The following is a 16,329-nucleotide window of genomic DNA, read 5'->3' as shown; positions in this document are numbered from 1 at the left end:
CGATCCGCGGGGCACCGACATTGAAAACTCGGAAATGTTTAACATCCCACTCAGAGGACGTGCATGCGCATTTTTACTTATTTACCTAATTTTTTCTTTTTCCTTAAAAAAATTTTTTTTAATCTTTATTTGTTTTTGAGAGAGAGAGAGAGAGAAAGAGAGAGAGAGAGAGCACGAGCGGGGGAGGGGCAGAGAGAGAGGGAGACACAGAATCCGAAGCAGGCTCCAGGCTCCGAGCCGTCAGCCCAGAGCCCGACTCGGGGCTCGAACTCACACTGTGAGATCATGACCTGAGCCGAAGTTGGATGCTCAACCGTCTGAGCCACCCCGGCGCGCCCAAATTGTCTTTTTAAAATTTCATGTTCATAACCAGAAGTTGTGTAGATAGGAGCAACCATCTAAACCGACTGAGGACAGGTGTTCCTCCCTCTGGGGGACCGCCCTCCCCATCTCAGGTCCCCGAGTGAGGCCCCCTTGACTTTGTGCTCAAGAGCCACCTGCAGCCTGCGCTCCCCTGGCCCCAGCTGCTCTGGGGTCTTCCGTCCCGGGGCCCTTGCCATCCTGGTGCACAGGGAACTTGTTCTGTCCCCCGGAGACAGAAGGTCTGCGAGGGCAGGGGGCTCTGTGTGCTCCGTGCATTCCGGTGGCCCAACGCTGACCTCCGTCCTTATTCCATAAATATCTGTGGAAGAATGAATGAATGAATTAATGAATGAGCCATAGGAGAAATAGTTTTTCCTCATTGAAAGATGGGGCTCTGAGAACGACTAGCCTTGGAGAGGTGCTCACTTTCCTTGTGCCTGGTGAGTAAGTCCTTGTGGCCCCTCTGGAGGGGAGCTCCCACCCTGAGCCCGGGCCCCTCTCAGGCCCGCCAACCAGGGTCTCCAGGAGAGGCCCCGTGTGCAGGACCCGGGAGGTGGGGGGACCAGGGCGCAGAGTCCTTTGTGGGGTTCAGTTTGGCAGGGATGGGCCTGGGGGGCGGGGGCTGCGTCTGCAATGTTGCTCATGATGAAGGAAAACCACTACTCACTTCTCAGGGTGATGTGGGAGCTCTCAGACACAGAAATGCGAACAGCACAACAGTTTGGGACAGAAGTGTGTGAAGTTCAGTGGTGTTGACGCTACACAGGCTCACAATCCAGCAGTTCCACTGGTTCTGGGTCTACTGTGTCCCCAGATAAACCCCCCACATTTGGGCAGAAGGAAACACGGACAAGGACCATCTCTGCAGCATTGCCTGTCATACCTTTCAAAAAAGAAAGGAGGAAGAAAGGGAGAAGCTTTTTAAAAAAAGGAAGAGAAGAAAGAAAGGAAGAAAGAAAGAAAGGAAGAAAGAAAGAGAACAAAAGAAAGAAAGAAAAGGGAAAGGAAGAAAGGAAGAAAGAAAGAAAAAAAGAGGAAGAAAGAAAGAAAGAAAGAAGAAAGAGAAAGGAAGAATGGAAGGAGGGAAGGAAGGAGGGAAGGGAGGGAAAGAGGCAGGGAGGAGGAAATCAGGAGGAGGGAGGGAAGATAAAAGAGGAAACAAGATAAATGTTCATACACGTTTATTGACAAGGGAAAGGGAGAAAGGATGTAAAATATACAGGCACCAAGTACCTTGCAGACGATGAAAATGAATGAGTAAATGGAAATGAAGAAATATTGAAACAAAGCTGAACGAAACTATAAGAATGACCTTTACAGTGTGAACCCATTGCTGATGCAGATTTCCGAGGTCAGCAAGGAGCACAGAGCGAGGGCCGCCCCAGGGAGGCGGAGGTTGCAGCCCTGCGTGGGGGGGCAGGTTGCTGACTTGTGTCCGGGAAGGGGGACAGGGGGACGGGGACATGGGAGTCAGCAGGGTGCCGAGGGCCATCAGAACGCGCATCATGTTCCTTTCACAGCAGGAAATGGGGGGGGGGGGCGCTGTGGTGGAAAGGTCGGCATCTGTTAATTTAAGGAGACGCAGATTCACGGGTGTGCGTCCTGCTGTTCTCCCTGTGTTCCCTGCGGTGATCCCTGCTCCCTGGGAACGGCTGGGTGGGGGGGTTCGCGGGTGCACTGGGGGCCCGGGCCCTGTGACCGGGTGGTGGGCTGGCAGGTGGGGTGCTGTGATCTGGGGGCTGCGCTGGGGGCTGGGGTACTGCCACATGGGGGCCATGCTGGGGGCCGGAGTGCTGAGACCGGGCAGGGGGGGCTGGGAGCCAGGGCACTGTGACTGGGGGCCTCGCTGGGGGCCCGGGTGCAGTGACTGGGGGGCGTCCTGGGGGTCAGGGCACTGCGACTGGGAGCGGGGCCGGGGGCCGTGACCGGGGGGCACTGGGGACCGGGGCTTTATGACTGAGGAGTGCTGGGGGCCCGGGGCGCTGTGACACTTCCGGTGTAAGTCCAGGACTCCTGGCGGGAGTAACACAAGGTCGCACAATTGCCTTACACACACTTTGTCTTTTGGGTTGCTGTTGTGGCTCTTGTTTGGATGCCCGGCGAGTGGGGCAGCAAACGCACCGAGTGCTGTCCCCGCTAACGCGCCAGGTCACGTGGCGCAAGTGCCTGGACCCCAAGACCCCTTGATCTAACGCGGTGCTCTCGCGCTCGGGCTCCACAGACACGCGGGATCCCTTGTTGGGAGCCCTTCTCCCCAGTGTCGTGCCCCGTGTTTGGAGGGGCCCGGCCGGTCTCCTGCCCCAGAGCCGTGCTCTTCGGTGCAGGGGTGAGTGTGCCGTGCAGGGCTGGATTCCTCGTCTGCCTTTGCCACCCTCTCCGTGTCCCGCGAGGGCAGCCGCGTGGGCCCTGTCCGCCACACCTGCTCTCTGGCTTCTGGCCGCTGTGGGCGGCACTCGGGAGCAGGTGGGCTCGTGGACTTAACTCCTGGGTCCCTCCCTGCGGGGTCATCCTGGACGGCCACGTCCCCGTGTCCCGCCCTCTGCACAGGGCCCCCAAGCGGTCCCCTCTCCTCGCTCCCCCGGGCCGGGAGGTGCACAGCCCCCAAAAGAGAGGCCAACGGTCTCTCCATTTAACCCTCCCCAAGCTACCCAGATTGAGCGTGCCAGCCCCCGGCAGCAGTGACGAAAGAGTGAGACACGGGGCTGGGACGTTCTGGGCAGAAGCGTGAGGCTGGGAACTTTGGGCCCCAGACGCCCCGGGCCTCGTCCAGCAGCAGAGGTGACCCCCTGGGCCCCTGTGTGAGGGGGACAGCTCTCCTACCCAGCAACCTCCGCAGAGCGTGGGCCACAGCACAGCTCACCCAGGTGTCGGCCCAGGAACAGGGCCCCAGTGTCCTCAGGGCCATTCCACGCCTGACGTGGCCTCCAGGTGCGTCGGGGTTAGACCCCTCACGACCCAAGGCCCCGGGGAAGCTGCACACCTTCCTGGACAGGAGCCTGGGGGTGTAGAGAACAGAGCCGGGTGGCGTGAGAGCCTGGGGAATGAAGGGGCCGTGCTCAGGGCACCGACCTCATCCTACCCGCTCAGGGTGAGAGGCCACCGTCTGGGTGGGCCGGAGCCGTGGGCTTGGTGGTGGCCAACGGCTCATGCAGTGGACATGCTGAGGGTCCCGACACACATCAGCCTCGCTGCTCAAGGTGGTCCGTCCCCTCGCAGACGTCATGAAGTCAAATCTACATTCTAGAAGGTTCCCAGGTGCTTCATGTGCACAGTAGGTGCAGGAAACCGGGTGCCGCAGCGGAGGATGGGGTCTCGGGCTCAAGGAGGCTTGGGCGCTGGAGTGCACCTATCACGGGCACCCTTCTTAGCCACACTGGGAACGCCCGGAATGTGCCTCTGTCACTCAGGTGCTCAGAACTGCCTTGGAGAGGGACCACCAGCATCCTTCACCATGGGATGGAGGCCACGTCCCTTTGAGGAAGGGCCTTGCATCGAGGCCACAAGTGCCGTGATGGGCCTTCCCCAAGCCTTCCCCAGAATGATCTGAGCCACTCACCAGTGCTATGGGTTCAACTGTGTCCCCTCAAAAGATGTGGAAGTCCTAGCCTCCAGTACCTGTGAATGGGACCTTATTTGGAAATAAGATCTTTGCAGATGACCGGGGTAAGATGCGGTCATTGGCGTGGACCCTAATCCGATATGCCCGGTGTCCTTACAAAAGGGGACATTCGGACACAGACATACCCAGAGGGCGGATGATGTAAAGACACAAGCCAAGGAATGCCTGAGGCTCCAGAAGCCGGGAGAGGGGTCCGAGATAGATTCGCTCTCAGAAGGACCTAACCCTGGGGCCACCTTGATTTTGGACCTCCAGCCTCTGGACTGTGTGACCATAAGTTTTGGTTGTAAGTTCTGTTTGTGGTACTTGATTATAGCAGTTCTGGAAGACTAATCCAAGCAGGGTGAGAGCACCAGAGAAAGGAAAATATTTGGAGTTTCTGATGGTCATTAAATATGAGCTCTGAACACCACTAACCCCGAGACCCAAACCCATGTGAGTCACCAAAGAGGGATCCCGTGGGTTTCAGGCCCGAGATGGACTCTTGGCCCAAGTCTGTCCCATTATGGGTCCCTTGGGGACCTCCCCAGGCCCAGCGAGACCGGCAGCCCTCTTTGCAAAAGACCCAGCAGTAAATACACCAGGCTTTCTGGGCTACTTTGCTCTCGGTCTTGCATCTTCTTTGCTTTATTTTTGCAACCCTTAAAAAGTACAGAAACCGTTTTTAGTTTGCAGGTTCACAGGCAACGTTTGGCCCCCAGACCGTCCTCTGTTAAGCCCTGTGCCTACAGTATCATAAATGTAATTGCAGCTGAGGCTTCAGAGGGGGTAGCTTTCCTGGAGCACCCCCCCACCCCCACCCCCCGGCCACCCGGCCCCTGATCTGCAGCGACTGACCCGGACAATGTCTGCCCTTCCCCCCTTCCCTTTAGACAAGGTAGTCCACAGGATTTTGCTATCGTGTGACCCGGGGCCACAATACACCCCCACAGTGTGGTGGGTTGAGGCTCCTGCCAGCTCTCCTGCTCTGTCAGAACACTCTGGAGAGACCTTGGACACGGTGCTAAACGCCCTGCTGGCCCATTACACTGGTGTCATGAGGTTACGTCAGCTGGATTTGGAACATAGGACCGAGGACGCCTTCGGAAAGCCCACGTGCGTCAGAGATCACAACCGCAGAAGTTCAGGGTCCCCGGCCTGTTAGTGGGGTGTTTGGGAGTGTGGGGCAGTGGAAGCCTTCTCTCTAAAGGGGGAGATAAACCTCTGCACCTGCACCACTCACCCCAACAAATACACGTGGGCCTGTTTGGATTTCGGAGGTGACATATGCCAGATGTGAACGTTCTGTTCTGGCTCGTCGGCCAGGCTATCAGTAAAGATTGCGGTTTCGAGAGGACGTCAGAACAGCACACGCCTCACAGGAGCGGGCGGGGCTGTGATGCGAGAGCCCCGACCCTCGGGGCTGGGAGGCCGGACGTCTTGAGAAGTAGGCACGGCCGAGGCGGACGCTGTATGGTCGGGTCTGCACAAGCCTTCCCTCTGAGCCTGCAGCTGCCGGTGGCCCACACTTGTGAATTAACAGAATGCACAGTCCACGGCATGGGATACAGAACAGTGCAGCGTAGGGCAAGGAAATGTAACGATGGGCAAGTAATTCGCCCGTCTTTCCACGTGGCCCAGCACGCGGGAGCAGTTACCTCGACAGAATGTGGACTCATGTGCTCAGCAGACAGCTGGTGGCCCATGTCAGCTGATGCCTTAGACCAGAGCAGTATATGGTTCCTTCTCAACCCAAGTGCCCACGTCTGGGCACCAAGCAACAGATGATTATAGGATGGGACTCCTGGAAGAAATGTTGCTTCTGATGCCCATGACCGCGGCCCTCATGGGCTGGAGTGTTGTGGCCCACAACAGGCTGGCTTCCAATCAGAAACACACTCCTGGGTCCACTGAATTGTCCGTGAGGGCTGCTGTTCCTGCCTCCAAAACAGCAGACAGAGGAGGAGGTGTGACTGGAGGGACCGGTCCCAATCGTCAAGGGACATAGTGCTTCTGCACAGCGGGGTCTGGGAGAACGATGCTTGGTCTGTGCCCTTGCTCTGTGCCGACAGCTCGGAGCCTGGAGCCTGTTTTGGATTCTGTGTCTCCCTCTCTCTCTCTGACCCTCCCCCGTTCATGCTCTGTCTCTCTCTGTCTCAAAAAAATAAATAAACATTAAAAAAAATTTTTTAAAAATACGTTAAAACTATGAAGTTTATAGTACACTGAATGAACAAAGGTTTAGAAACTGTGAGACATAAGCGTCTTACGCACGTCAGAATTTAAAACCCTGGAGTGCCCCTGGATACAGAAGCAAAGAATAGGACCACAAACCTTAGAAGACCATATGTAAGTGCCTAAAATCTACAGGAGAGGTGAGAACAATAATTAGTAGTCAAAGAAATAATTTAAGATGACAGTAACAGGGGCTCCGGGTGGCTCAGTCGGTTGAGCGTCAACTCTTGGTTTCGGCTCAGGTCACTATCTCACGTTTCATGGGATCGAGCCCCATGTCGGGCTCCATGCTGAGTGTGGAGGCTGCTTGGGATTCTCTCTCCCTCTCTCTCTGCCCTTCCCTGCTTACTCTTGTGCTCTCTCTCTCAAAATAAGTAAATAAACTTTAGAAATAAATGAATCAATTAAACAATAAAATAAAATGACTGTAACAGTTTAATTCCGAGGAGGCCACCGTGGGGGCTGAATCTTGATGTTTGGAGCCTTGATCCATGGAAGGGGGTGTTGAGCCCTGACGTTTCGTCTCCCGGCGAGCAGGGTGGTGGTGGCTGGGGCGGGGCCGTGTCAGGGAGGAGAGAGCGTAGAGGCTCCCCGTGTTCACCATTTCTGTTCCCTTCACGGCCAAGTCTGCATCTCCCTGGCCTGCCCTGCATGGCCTTGGGGTTTCTGGATGAGACAAGGACTTGAGGGACAGGAAAGGGTGGCTTCCCTCAGTGAGGTTGCTGAAATCTCCAAGATAACAGACGCTGCAGGCCGGCCCCAGATCTGTGTTTGACTTCAGGGAAGGTGCCAGGAAGCAGGTGTTGGGGCAAACACATCGGGGTGTGGCCCACGGGGAGGCCTGCTTGGTCCAATACCCCTCGCTTGACTGGCTCACCGACTGTGGGGTCAGGGCAACACTCCCCTTCCTTTTGGAGGAGAGTGAAATCTTTACATGCGACTCATACGAACACAGTATTTTCGAGTATAAAGTCGGTTACGCTCATCACAGAAACAGTTCGATGACAAGGAAAAGCAGAATCCCGATGTGACCGCCATCTTGCCCCCTGCTGTTTCTCCTTTCTTTTCCCTACTGAGTTGTTCTTCACCCTCTTTGCCGTGTTCTTTTTGGTGTGACCAGAACATCCTCCACGTTACTGCGAATTCCATACGGTAAGCTGCTGACGGTTCCATGGTGCTTCCTCAGACCCGCCATAGCCACACTTCGTTGATGATTTTTACATCATGGGTCAATTCTGGGTTGTTTACGATTCTTCACGATTACTGGGATTTCTTTCACAAACGTCTTCATGCGAGATGATTTTTTCTGTGCTTAGGACGGTTTCCTTGGGGCAGCCCCCAAAGTACATTTACTGGGCCTGGGAGCCTGTTCTTCCTAAGGCTCTGGATACACAGCACCGCACGCCGACTTCCACCCAGGCGATGTTCATTTCCGCTCGCCCTGGACGGAGGTGTCCATTCACCCAACCACCGTCTTCTGGTTTAAGAACCAAAATTTGACAATTTTGCACAACTGGCACTCCCTGACGTGGCCCCGCTCCCCCTGTCACCACCCTGCGCGCTCCGAGACGAAACGTCAGGGCTCAGTGCCCCCTTCCGTGGATCAAGTCTCCAAAAGCCAATATTGGGCCCCAACCATGCCCTCCTAGGCATTTAAAACTAGCAGCGAGCGACGAGGGAGCCAATGCCAAGTCTGTCACCAGCAAGCCAGCGCCTCCAGCATCCGGGCTGTGCCAAGGTGAACCTCCCCCACGCGGCTCAGCACCAGCCAGGGCTGAGCAAAGCCCGGCTCCTCCCAGCAGGTGAGTCTGGAATTCATCCGCTGGTTCCTCTGCCCGGTGCCAGGGAATATGGGGGGAAGTATGGCCTCTGAACATCCCCCCATCCATCGGCAACTCCGTCCCTGTGGTGAGGAACCCGGCCCGCCCCTCATGTGGTGCTGACGGCACCCCTTCCTCCTTCCTGCAGGCTGGAATCTGCCTTTTCGGGCTCAGTGCTCCACCTCTCTGACCAGAGTGCTGGCTGGTCCCCGGGATCCACTATATTCCCCGACCAGCCCCCAATGGAGCCCTGTGATACGGCCCTTTGGTCAGCTTCAACCGTGTCGACCCCAGACATAGGCGTGCGGGTCGGTTTTCTATTTCACACGTGGGGATTTTCCATTTGGCCTGCACTGTTGATGAACAGTCCCTTCTCCTGCTGAGCAAGGAACAAGAGGCATCACACGTGAATTACTATTATTGGGAACTTCCCGGTGATGGCAGTTCAGGTCCCTGTTCTGTTCTGAGGCCATTGTGCTACGCTATTTAAAAGTCTCAGAGATAGGGGCGCCCGGGTGGCTCAGCCGGTTGAGTGTCTGACTTCGGTCGTGATCTCACGGTTCATGAGTTCGAGCCCCGAGTCGGGCTCTGTGCTGACAGCTCGGAGCCTAAAACCTGCTTTGGATTCTCCCTTCCCTGCTCATGCTCTGTCTCTGTCTCTCTCTCTCTCTCTCTCAAAAACAAATAAACATTCTTTTAAAAAAATTTTAAAAAATAAATAAATAAACGTCCCAGAGATGAAGGCAGAACAAAGGAGGGGCCAGAGCGTCCTCTAGTCTCAACTGATGGACAGGGAGACTCTTTTACTGGGCAAAGGCCCTGGGGTTGGTCTGAAGATCCCCCAAAAACTTTACTTCCTGTTTATACCTTTTATTCATCTTCCCTTGGTTATTTGCTTCTTCTAAACGTGGTTACCGAGGGCTGGGTCCTACAGCTCGGGCAGGTCTGGTCACACGGTGATGCTTGGATTATGATGCATAAAGGATTGTGCCTCTTAGACCAAGTCCTAGCTCGTTGGTTGTGTCCTCGCCTGGTCCTCATGTCCCTGCGGGGCACAGCGGCCCTGATGACAGCCTGGCATCCCTCTGAGCTAGTTGTCAGGGTTCCAGCTTCTGTGCAAACCTCACACCTGCTGGAGACAAAACCAAAAACGTTTTACGACTTTTATCATTACAGTTGTTACTGGAAGTTTATGCTAAACCAAACCGCAGAAACAATCTCCCCCAGCCGGGATCCTGTTTCCTCTTCCTGACAACCCTAAGATTTAGCCCAGGTGGGTGATCGGGGAGGGCTCTGGGGGGTAGGGGTGAGATGAAGAAACCGCCTGAGCTCCGTGGTTAGGCCGAGGTGGTGAAGGCTGGAGCCCGCCCTCGGGCGATGTTTGTGCTCCACAAGGTGGCCTCACTGCTCCGATGGCAGCCACTGGGACGCCCCCGGAAGCCGGCTGACGTCAGGTGCCAGTCACACTCCCAGACACAACCACATAAAGGGTGAGCCAACGCGGGTTGGTCAGCAGCCCTCTCTATGGTATGACCGGCAACGTTGACAGGAGTGACTTTATTTTTAAAATATAAATGAGAAGCCATCCAAGATTCTCCCCATATTTTCCTCTCTCCCCACATCCTTGGATACTTTCTTCAATAGCAAGAAAGATGGCGGAGAGTTATCGAGCTTGGGGCCAAACTCAGCCCAGAGGTCTCGTGTGCAACTCACCCTGAACACAGGAGGCGGGGAATAGCTTCATATCCACAAGCTCCTCTGTGACATTCTATTTTTTTGTTTCTTTTTTTAGAGAGAGACAGACAGTGCAAGTGGGGGAGAGGGGCAAAGGACAGAGAGAGGGAGAGAGAATCTTAAGCAGACTCCACACTCAGCCCGGAGCGCAAAAGGGGGCTCGATCTAAAGACCCCAGGATCACGACCTGAGCTGAAATCAAGAGTTGGATGCTCCGCCCACCGAGCCACCCAGGCACCCCTAGTGACATTCTATTTTTAAATCCCTGCTTCTAAAAGGGGGCATCATGGGGCATCATGGTTCCGAAGCGTGTCAGCGGAAAGTTTAGACTTGCCTTGAAAGTCTGCCCTTCCTGTTTTTCGTCTTTCCACATGAGGAGGTAATGAAAACAAATTTCCAAAACATGTCAAAGGGGAAAGTCAGTTTCTGAGACCCACGGTCCTGGCCTCCCCGACCAGAATCGGTACCCAGGATAGCGAGAAGAGGAAGGTGACAGTGGCTCAAAATACAACATGTGGTATGTGCATTCTTGAAAATTTTATGACACTTCTGTCGCTTTAAAACATCATTTTGCGTTTTAGGGGCGCCTGGGCGGCTCAGTCGGTTGAGCGTCCGACTTCGGCTCAGGTCACGATCTCGCGGTCCGTGGGTTCGAGCCCCGAGTCCGGCTCTGTGCTGCCAGCTCGGAGCCTGGAGCCTGCTTCGGATCCTGGGTCTCCCTCTCTGTCTCTGCCCCTCCCCCATTCATGGTCTGTCTCTCTCTGCCTCAAAAATAAACATTAAAAAACCCCCATCATTTTGCATTTTAAGACTTCAAAATGTATTAGTTCTTACGATGAAACAGCACCAACAGATGAAGCAAACACTGATAGAGGAGAAAAGGGAGCTAGATTACCCACAGTTATCATAGGGGACCCCCAGATGCCCTCCCAGCCACTCACAGAACTACTGGTCAGGGAATCAGCAGAGACGAGGGGATCGGAGCCACACCCCACTCACAGGACCAGCTGGTATTTACAGGACACACAGCCCCACAATAGCAAGGTGCACCCTGTTTTTGTCCACGTACGTTCACCAAGGAGGACCACATACTGGGTCGTGAGACAAATGCCAACAAATCTAAAAGAACTTTTAAAAAAAAAATCACACAGGGTACGTTCTCTGACCATAACGGGATCAGATGAGAAATCGACAGCAGACAGGGAAATCTCTAAACATGTGGAAGTTAAATCACACACTACTCAATAATCCTTAGGTCAACAAGGAAGTTTCAAAAGCAATTTAGAAGTGCATAAACCGAATGAAAATGAATATGTGACATATCAAAGTGTGCGGGACTCTGGCTAAGGCAGCGCTGAGAGGGAAGTCGGTCGCATCAACTTACACGGGAAATGAGGAGAGTTCTCAGATCAAAGCCTGAGTTTTCATCAGCCCCTGGGGGAGTACAGATTAAAACCGTAGTGAGATATCACCACTCACCTACCAGAATGGCTGAAATGAGAAGCTGTCGCAACACGAGATGCCGACAAGGGCTGGGAAAACTGGAGCCCTCCCACGTTCCTGGTGGGGATGTAAAACGTCGGGGCCACGCTGGGAGAGAGCGTGCAGCTTCTTAAAAGCCCGCACTGTGCACGTACGGTCTCACCCAGCAACCTGAGAGACGCAGGCCGTTTGGTTCCACGATGCGAGAGCCGTGAGCCATTCTTCAGGAGGGGGACCGGGGCTTGCCAGGGCTGAGGACAAGGGCAAGTGTGGAGGATTCGTGAGGGGGTTCAGTGTGGTTTAAATGGGGGGAGCTTTGGGGCGCCCGGGTGGCTCAGTCCGTTGAGCGACCGACTTCAGCTCAGGTCATGATCTCATGGTTCGTGGGTTCAAGACCCTGCACTGTCAGCACAGAGCCTGCTTGGGATTCTCTTTCTCTCTTCCCCTCTCTCTCTCTCTCCCCTCCTCCTCCTCCCTCCACTGTCTCTCTCTCTGTCTCTCAAAATAATTAAATACATTTTTAAAAAAAGAAAAGACGCAAGAAATCTGGATAAGATCAGGGGATCTTAACACTGTCGATAACCTGCTTGTGTTGCTGGACTGTAGTCTTGCAACGTTATCCTTAGGGGAAAACTGGGCAGTTCATAGGAGACCCCTCTCTGCACTCTTCCTATGATGGCATGTGATTCTATCATTATCTCAATAAAATAAAATAAAATAAAAATAAAACAAATAAAAATAAAATAAAAAATAAAATATAAAATAAAAATAAAACAAAAAATAAAATAAAATAAAATAAAAACTTCAATTAAAGCAGACCAATAAGAATGATTCTGAAATCATAGCGTTTCTGACCACGTAAACCAAAGAAAACTTTATTTATGTGTTTCTTTTAATGTTTATTTATTACTTTGAGAGAGACAGAGCGTGAGCAGGGGAGAAGCAGAGAGAGAGGGGGACCCAGAATCCGAAGCGGCTCCAGGCTCCGAGCTGTCAGCACAGAGCCCCATGCAGGGCTCGACCCCACGAAATGTGAGATCCTGACCTGAGGCCAAAGTCGGGCACTTAACCGACTGAGCCACCCAGGCGCCCAAACCAAAGAGAACTTGAAATAAGTGGTTTTGAATGAAATACAGAGAACAAACTGTGGGTGGCTGGAGGGGAGGTGGGTGGGGGACGGGCTAGATGGGTGACAGGCATGAAGGAGGTGCTTGTCGGGATGAGCACTGGGTGGGGGTGGGGGGTGTCCTATGTAAGAGATGAATCACTGGGCTCTACTCTGAAACCAAGGCTACACTGCATGTGAACTAACTTGAATATAAACAAATTTGTTTTAAAGTCATTCTGAAGGTTATTTTCCTCAACCACCCTCTGGGTGATTGGCGACGGCTCCCGTCCTGGGGGTGTGAGAGGGTGTGGGAGGGGACAACCGAGTCCCCCTGCCAGGAAGATAAGGGGCCTCCCAGCCCCCCCTACAGGGGCCCACGGAGGGACTCTGCCTGAGGCCGGGGAGCCCCGGGACTGAGTGCAGCCACAGGCCCGACTCCCTTGGGGGATGGAAAGGACTCGGGCGCTGGGATCTCGCCTACGGGCTCTGAGTCATGGTGCGGGCTGGCAGGTGTGGCTGTGGTGCACAGCTCTGAAGCTGGTCTGGCAGCCAGCAGCCCGGTGACGAAGCCGGGGGGAAGGTGAGATGTGTCACTCCGGTCAGGCCAGGAGGCAGCTGCCAGGGGCTGGAAAAGATTCTGGAATTTTCCAGTGACCAGGAGGCATGAGTGGGCTGCCTTCCCCAGAGCCCCACCTGGCGGCCAGGCCTGGGAAGTTTCTAGGTCTCCTTTGAAGAAGGCTCTCTGGGAGCGCCTGGGGGGTTCCGTCGGTGAAGCGTCTGACTTCGGCTCAGGTCATGATCTCGCGGTTCGTGAGTTCGAGCCCCGCGGCGGGCTCTGGGCTGACGGCTCAGAGCCTGGTTCAGCTTCTGGGTCTCCCTCTCTCTCTGTCCCTCCCCCACTCAAGCTCTCTCTCTCTCTCTCTCTCTCTCTCTCTCAAAAATAAATAAATCTTAAAAAGATTAAAAGAAAAAAAAAGAAGGCCCTCTGGGTGTGAGCTCTCTGGACCCTCGGGCAGCGATGGCTTCTGTCCCTCCCCCTTCCTTGCCTTTTCCTCTGGTGCCTCCAGGACTGTGTTGGCAACCACTATCGGCCGCCGTGGGCACCACGGGGAGATGGGGGAGCTCGGCTCGTCTGCAGCCCCCCTCGCTGCCCCCACCCAAAGAAAGCAGGAGGGTGGGAGCTTCCAGGGTCCAAGTAAGAAATTTGGGGGGAAATTCAGAGCACGTAGGCACCCCAGAAGGGACAGGTGACCTGGGACGCTTCTGGAAGTGACACAGGAGCAGTCCAGCCGGCTGCGGCTCTCCGCCCTCAGCTCAGCCGGCCACCCGTGCGGATGCAGGGAACGTCGTGCCAGAAACCATCACCATGGCGGCAAGCTTTCCCTCTGGTGGGGAGAAGGGGGTCCAACGGGTAGGTTGTCGAAAGTAATCTATCTGAAGCCCGTGTCTCAGATTACGCAGCAGACGCCCTGTGCTTGTCGGCCATGGCTCTGTCTCTGTGCCACTGGTGAGACCCCGTGCCTCCCGGCTGCTGGGGACCTGACCAGGAATCCGCATCTGCCCGCCTGGAGGGCGTGGTCCTCACACACACACACACACACACACACGCGCACCAACCCCCGGTTGCCCTTTGGGGCATCTCGCAGCCAGTCAGACCTTGGAGGTGGAGGCCGGTACCTGGAACTTCCTCCAGGGCCAGTGACGGGGTGAAGGTTTGCACACCCGTCCCTGGCTCGTACTCCCTGTGCCGCCGCGGGCAGATTCTCCAGGTGCGAGGTGAAGTCAGACTTCTGCGAGCATCTGGAACCCCCCCACCCCCGCAGTTAGAAGAGGGACACAAGCGTTCACGGTTTTCGTGGCCACCTTGGCATTTAAGTCATCAACTGGTTTATGACACTCCTTGTTCCAAATGTCCCGTAATGTTGGTGGATCTTCTATGATACGTTTTAAAATGTTAAAATCCAGCCGTATCAAACACAAAAGAACCTACAAGAGAAGGAGCTGTCCCCGTGGCGCTGTCCGGGACACGTGGGCGCAGGCACGGGCCCCCTCATTCACTAGCCCCCGACACGCACACCCCGCACTTGCTTCTTCGGGCCCAAGCCGCCAGGAGGAGCGGCCCGCCTCAGCCGTGGCATGTTCTCCTGCCTGTTTCTGTGGCTGCGGGTTAGCAGGGCTCCGGCTGGAACTTTCTCTGCTGGCTCCCACTCTGGCCTGGCTGTCAGGCATGACGCAGATGCTAAGGTGTATCCCCCGAATAAAAGGGAAAAAAACTGGAAAGAGCTCCACCCACGAAGCTCTGGCTGCAGCCAACAGGGGCCTCCACTGAGACCAGACGTTTCTAGAGGAGGAAGCAGTTGACCATGACGTTGAATGGCTGATACGTCCCGGATGGGTTGAAGCCGGTGGAGCAAAGTCTCTTTAGACCTTTAGACCCAGATGCCACCGAGCGTGGCTTTGCGGTGAGTTCGTTGCTTTAATCCGTGCTGGTACCACGTGCCTAGTGGAAACCCCCAAGGCCCCACTGGCCCCACACGTGGGCTTGGGAAACTCACTCCTCTCACACCTCAGTTTCCTTATCTACGGAACGGGACTAAGGATAATTCCTGTCTCGTAAGGTCGTTGCGACGATAAAAGAGAGCACACAGGAAATGCGGTAGGTAGAGCAGTGCCAGGCACATGGTCCACCCTGATTAATTGCCTGCCGTTGGCATTACTCAAGACCTTCTGAAAGATTGTGAGACAGCAAATATTTCCCAACACAATTCAATAGTAATTAAGGAAGGACGGAGTCACAATGTCTAGCCATTCAAATGCGCTGGCCCCACGGTCAAGGGCTCCCAGCTGAGGTCACATCCAGCATCCCTCCTGTCTTCACAGCTCGGACGCCCCACGCAGGAGCTACTGTACCTCAACCTTCAGAGAGGCCTGGGCAAAACCCCTTAAAATAAAAACGCTCTTGTCCCTTTCTGACACGTGGAGATCTGTGTCGTGAGGCAGGGCTGGTGGGGCACAGATGGGACTGCTAAGCGGCCAGTCTGCCGGGGCTCTCCCTCTCTCCCTGTGCACCCCCCCCCACCCCCAGGGTCTCGGACGTGCCGGGAGGCTCCCCGCGGCCTCTGCCTCCCCAGGCACCTGCCTGCTCTCTGAAACTCACCATCTTTCCTACCGATGCCTCAAGGCAAAGCAATAGATTCACGTCTGACGCCTTCATCGGCGATGAAATACCTCCAGACAGAAATTGCCTACAAGTACCCCTTCCTGTGATGCGTGCGCCTGGGGGTGACAGAAGGTGCGTGGGTAACCAGGCAGAGACGCAGGGAAGCCTTCGGCCTCTTGGTGACACGTGACTGCCCGCTGTGCCTTCGGCACCCCCCACTCGGGGTTAGGTGGTCCTGTCTTATTCCAGTGACCTCTCATCACCCTCTGCTTCCGAGTCTCTGGATAGAATTCTCATCTGCCGGGAAACCTGTCCCGCCAGAAGAATGCAACACGCACAACATATCTAGAGGAGATCAAAGTGATCAAGGCTCCCCAGTTAAAATTATGATTCAGATTTACACGAGTGGTCGGTATTCACTCAGACGAGCTCTGATTGACGGGTGCGTTAAGAGAGCACACATCCCTTGGAAGTAAAGGACAAATACTACTACAAAGAGAGACTAGAAAGACACCTAGCAAGGAATCACTTGTGGGTTATGTTCTCACAGGCAAAAAGGGATCTTGGAAGTAGAAAGACCTGATTTGGTTCCGGCGCCTAGGGATAAAAAACGTGCAGACAGGGACATTTATCACAACACCCCCTTGTGGCTCCGGGCTGGCGTGTCCCCACTGGGCACCGGTGTGGCCTGTGGTGAGATCTGCCTGTCTCGTCAGTCATGGCGAATGCCCCAGGGCAGAGAAAACCAAATGGACGAGGGGGGCAAGGTAGCACCACGAAGGCGTTCCTGCTTCTGAGCTCAGTGAAGGGCACGTCACAAAGGAGCTTC

General features: G+C 54.8%; 1 long non-coding RNA gene across 2 annotated transcripts; it reads left to right on the top strand.

Moving 5' to 3' along the window:
• Positions 1 to 587: 587 nt before the first annotated feature.
• LOC122491138 lies at positions 588 to 10,256 on the top strand. 2 transcript variants are annotated; one of them, XR_006299287.1, is made up of 3 exons: positions 588 to 803; positions 7,513 to 7,998; positions 9,193 to 10,256. It is a non-coding gene; the product is annotated as an uncharacterized LOC122491138 (long non-coding RNA). The 2 variants fall into 2 exon arrangements; XR_006299288.1 differs by lacking the exon at positions 9,193 to 10,256 and adding an exon at positions 8,165 to 8,577.
• Positions 10,257 to 16,329: the final 6,073 nt, after the last annotated feature.

The sequence above is a fragment of the Prionailurus bengalensis genome, chromosome C2, assembly GCF_016509475.1.
Source record: "Prionailurus bengalensis isolate Pbe53 chromosome C2, Fcat_Pben_1.1_paternal_pri, whole genome shotgun sequence".
In the NCBI taxonomy this organism is placed as follows: domain Eukaryota; kingdom Metazoa; phylum Chordata; class Mammalia; order Carnivora; family Felidae; genus Prionailurus; species Prionailurus bengalensis.
This window is presented reverse-complemented; position numbering and strand designations above follow the sequence as displayed.